Genomic DNA, 5,039 nt, shown 5'->3' with positions numbered 1-5,039 from the left:
TTAAGCCTTGGACTGACCTGATGGCAAAGCCGCAAACAAATCCCAGCTTATAGGGCACAGCCTTCTTAGCATAATTAAGCTTGACCTTAATGATGTTCCCTAGATCCTTCCTGGGTAGTTAATAGGCTGTGGGAGGTGCAGCAAGTGCTGCCAAAACAAGTGAAACGCACAAGAACATTGTAACTATGGTGACCACTACCTTGTTTACCTCTGACTATAAAATAAAGGCTCAGCTTGCAGTCTGGATCTGTTCTGTGGTCTCAGCCAGGCACAGAAGATCCACCTAGATCCAGCTTATTCTCTTTGTCTGTCTTTTCTTCATCCTTCGCCGCCCCTCCCTCAGGCTCCCTGAACCCTTGGCTGCATTAAGATGTTTGCAGGCAGCTGTTGCTGGCACTCACCCTGTGGGCTTGGCAAGGCAGAGCATTAAAGCAGGGCCAAAAAACAACTCCTTGGCCCTGTGTCCAGGCTCCTGCCAGGGAAAGCCGGCAGCTTGTCCCCCAGAGTGGAGCAGGGTCTCCTCTGGCTTGTTATGAGAACCTTGGTCCAGCCTGGCTGGTGGCTCAGTGATTGAGCATCGTCCTATGAACCAGGATGTCACAGTTCGATTCCCGGTCAGGGCACACACCTGGGTTTCAGGCTGGATTCCTGGTGCGGGGCGTGCAGCCGATCAATGATTCTCTCTCATTATTGTTTCTATCTCTCTCTCTCCCTTCCTCTCTGAAATCAATAAAAATATTTTTTTTAAAAAAAGATGTTTGCATGCCCTAACCGGTTTGGCTCAGTGGATAGAGCATCGGCCTGTGGACTAAAGGGTCCCGGGTTCGATTCCGGTCAAGGGCATGTTCCTTGGTTGCGGGCGCATCCCCAGTGGTGGTTGTGCAGGAGGCAGCTGATCAATGTTTCTCTCTCATCGATGTTTCTAACTCTCTATCCCTCTTCCTTCCTTTATGTAAAAAATCAATAAAATATATTTTTTTAAAAAAAGATGTTTGCAGGCAGTACTGGGGACAGGGTCAGTTTTCAACCTCAACTCACTCCTGTTACAGAGTTGGCTCAGAAGTGCGGCTGAAACATCCGAGGTCACCTAGAACACTAGTTTATTCTCTACTTACCCTCCACTCCCCGATCCGCTTGCTGCAGTTTTCCACCTTACTCGGTGTCCCCTAACAAACCTGACCCCTGTGGACACCATCGCCTGGCCTTCCTTGGCTCCCGGTTGGCTTCAGCAAATGGGAGGCACCAATGGGCACAGAGGGTGGGAGAAGAGGAAAGTTGGGGTACTTTTCCATCTACCCCCAGTTTTGGCAGTGGCTGTATTTCTTTGTAGCCACTGCTCTTGTGGGGTGGGGGTGGGGGGTGACCCATAGCTGCAGCTGTCCCTGGTTCAGGAAACCATTCCTCCCCTCCTCCCTTCAGGGTGGGAGGGCCAAGGCTCCCACTGCTGCCAGACCAGGTAGTGCATCATCCCCTGTTGATTCCTTTAGCCCCCACCCACACATCAGGTAAACTGCCCCTTCATTAACTCTGCTCCGTAAACCCTATTGCGTGAGTCCGCTCTCTTGCTGGGACCTGGTGCTCACAGTCTCCCACGTGGCGGGAAGAAGATACAAACCCCCATTTTCTGCTCTTTGATCATAAGCTTCTTCTAACCTCAAGACAGTTGCACTTGCAGTTTCCTCTGTTTAAAAATAATCTCTTCATCAATAAAACAAATAACAAAACACATTTTACATATTTAGCAGTGCTTATCACTCATTATGGGTTTAACAAATACTACTTAATGTTATTGTTGCTGCTGTGTTAAATATGTATAAAATTGCTAGGTACCAGAATGGGCATAGGTGTTTACTTGAACTTAAAAGAGTATGGTTTTAATACTGTGTCAATTTAACTAATATTGAAATACTAGAGGCCCAGTGCATGATTTAATCATGCACCTGGTGCACCAGCTGGCTGGCTGTCCGCCGGTGCCCCAGGCCTTCCGAAAGCCTCCGGCTGCTGCGGAGGCTTTCGAAAGGCCTTGCGCCGGAGCAGACAGCCGGCCAGGTCCCCCGCTTTGGCCTTTGATCGCGGGGGACCTGGCCGGCTGTCCGCCGGTGCCCCAGGCCTTCCGAAAGCCTCCGGCGTGGCGGAGGCTTTCGAAAGGCCTTGCGCCGGAGCAGACAGCCGGCCAGGTCCCCCGCTTTGGCCTTTGATCGCGGGGGAGCTGGCCGGCTGTCCGCCGGTGCCCCAGGCCTTCCGAAAGCCTCCAGGGCAGCCATGGCACAGACGCTGAGCTCGCGGCGCCAGTAGCGCCGCGAGCTCAGCGTCCTGCTGGCCCAATCAGCTACCCCGGCCACCCTGAGTCCCGCCCCCTGCGCCTCCTGCTGGCCCAATCGTGGGCGTAGCGGAGTGATGGTAATTTACATATTACCATTTTATTATGTAGGATTTCATCTGTGTCCATTGTTATTCATCTTTGGTGCATTTCTACAGTTAATGCTGTCCTTTGTATGCCTGTATTTTTCAAAAGAAGTGCTATGGTCCTGGCCTGCGTGGCTCAGTGGTTAAGCATCAATCTAAGAATCACGAGATCACCTGGTTTGATTCCAGGTCAGGCACATGCCCGGGTTGTGGGCTTGATTCCCAGTGTGGGGAGTGCAAGAGGCAGCCAATCAATGATGCCCTCTCGTCATTGATGTTTCCATCTCTCTCTCCCTCTCCCTTCTTCTCTGAAATAATTTTTAAAAAATGTAAAAAAAAGAAGTGCTATGGTTTGGGGCTTTCTTACTCATTTTAAGTTGAAATATATTCCAAGATTGCATAAAAAGGGGAAATAATAACTATACAATGTTCGATAAATCAGTGTCTTGTTTTATCACAATGACATTTTAAAATAACATATATATGAATTAAAAAATAAAATATACAGAGTTTAAAAATAAAAAACAGTCATCTCGGGACCTTCCTGACCACTGTCTACATCAGGGACCCCTTCATTCTCTCACCATCTCACCTGTGCCTGTCACAGCTCTTACCACGCTTTATAATTATGACTGTTTCCTGGTTTAATGTTTGTCTCTCCCACTAAACTGTGAGCTTGACAACGGCTTTTGGATCTTGTCTGTTGGGTTCACGGCGATGTCCCGGTGCAGTCAGTGAGCAGACATACCAGGGTTCTGTAACAAAGAGGCCCCAAGCACACAGCGTGAACAGCATAGTTCATTTCCCCCACAGGTGATGGAGGGGTAGGCGGCCCAGGCTGGCTGCTGGTTTGAAGGGTTCTCCAGAGCACCTTCCCCCTCAGCCACACCAGACATCACTTAAACCCTCTGACCCAGAGCAACCCTACTGGCTTTGGCTTCAGCTCCGACCCAGCCTGCCCACACTCTTGTTCTCCCAACAAAAGGCTCCTCTGTGCTTCCCAACAAGCCAGCAGGTTCCCAGAGATAAGTTGATCTCTCACAATGACACAGGGCCACTGTATGCACTTTCTTGCTTATGGTTGTTATTCAACATCACTTTTCCCTTTCTGGGGCTATAGTTTACATCTGTCCACATCCCTCACCTTTGGGCAAATTACTTCTGTAACATGGGCATAATCATAGTTTGCTTCCTAGGGTTGCTATAAGAATTAAATGAGCATAAAGCTTTTAGAAGTGAACCTAAAACCTGCAACGTGCTCTTTAACTAATCATCAGCATTCCTCTCTCTTTTGATTCTGTTAACGTCCTCCTGAGGTAGATGGCAGGCATCATCCATTTACAGATGCAGAAATGAGGCCCAGAGACCGAGAGGAAGCTGACCAAGGCCACTGGGCCGGGAGGTGGTGGAGAAGGGGTTTAATTCGGACCTGAACCTGTTACCTCGTGATAAAATTGGGGTGTGATGGCACCACCTCATCGGATTAGGCTGTGGGAATTCAGTGCCATCGTGCAACCAAGTGACAAGCACGTGGAGGGCACTGGTCGGTGTCTGTGCCCTTCTCCTTCGTGGTGCCCCGCCCTGTCCCCCAGCCCTCCCGGAGCCACCAGGACCCCAGCTCCGGCAGCCCTGGGCCCGCAGCTGGGCCCACGGAGGCCCATTGTCTGCCCCTTGGGGCCCTATTGTGTGGCCGCCTCCCAGGGTCCGGCCCCTGCCAGCTGCCCCGGGGTAGTCCGGCTTCCCGGGTGGGGAGTCCTGCGGACTGCACCTCCAGGACGGAGTCACGGGGTGGGGAGTCCTGCGGGCTGCACCTCGAGGACGGAGTCCCCGGGGTGGGGAGTCCTGCGGACTGCACCTGGAGGACAGTCCCCGGGGTGGGGAGTCCTGCGGGCTGCACCTGGAGGACAGTCCCCGGGGTGGGGAGCCCTGCGGGCTGCACCTGGAGGACAGTCACCGGGGTGGGGAGTCCTGCGGGCTGCACCTGGAGGACAGTCACCGGGGTGGGGCGTCCTGCGGACTGCACCTGGAGGACAGTCACCGGGGTGGGGAGTCCTGCGGACTGCACCTGGAGGACAGTCCCCGGGGTGGGGAGCCCTGCGGACTGCACCTGGAGGACAGTCCCCGGGGTGGGGAGCCCTGCGGACTGCACCTGGAGGACAGTCACCGGGGTGGGGAGTCCTGCGGGCTGCACCTGGAGGACGGAGTCCCCGGCGGGTCGGTCCTGTGGATGAAGAGTGGAGGCTCAGGGAGCTCCTGTGGGGGGCGCCCGTGTCGTCTGAGCTGCCAAAGGCCGGGCTGGGCCTTCCTCCCGGGGTGCGGAGCGCGTGGCTCCAGGCCAGCGGCGGGGTCCCCCCCGCGGCCGTGACTCGCGGAGGCAGAGACCCAGCGGCGGGCGCCGCCCCCGGTCACCCCGGGACTCGGTCTCGGCTCGGCCGGCGCTCCCGCTCGGACCGCGGCGTGAGAACTCGCGCGGCCGGCGCCCCGGAGCCCGGCGGAGCCCCCGGCGGCCGGAGGGAGGTGGCCGTCCGTGCGGCGGGGCCGGGCCGGGCCTCCGGCCTCTGTGACGCGGCGGGGCGGGGCCTGCGGGAGCTCCGCCCGGGGCCGGGCCGGGGCCGGGCGTGTCCTGGGCGGGG

Source organism: Cnephaeus nilssonii, assembly GCF_951640355.1.
Source record: "Cnephaeus nilssonii genome assembly, chromosome: 7".
NCBI classification, from domain to species: Eukaryota; Metazoa; Chordata; class Mammalia; order Chiroptera; family Vespertilionidae; genus Cnephaeus; species Cnephaeus nilssonii.
The sequence above is the reverse complement of the archived record's forward strand: the minus strand, read 5'-3'. Positions refer to the sequence as shown.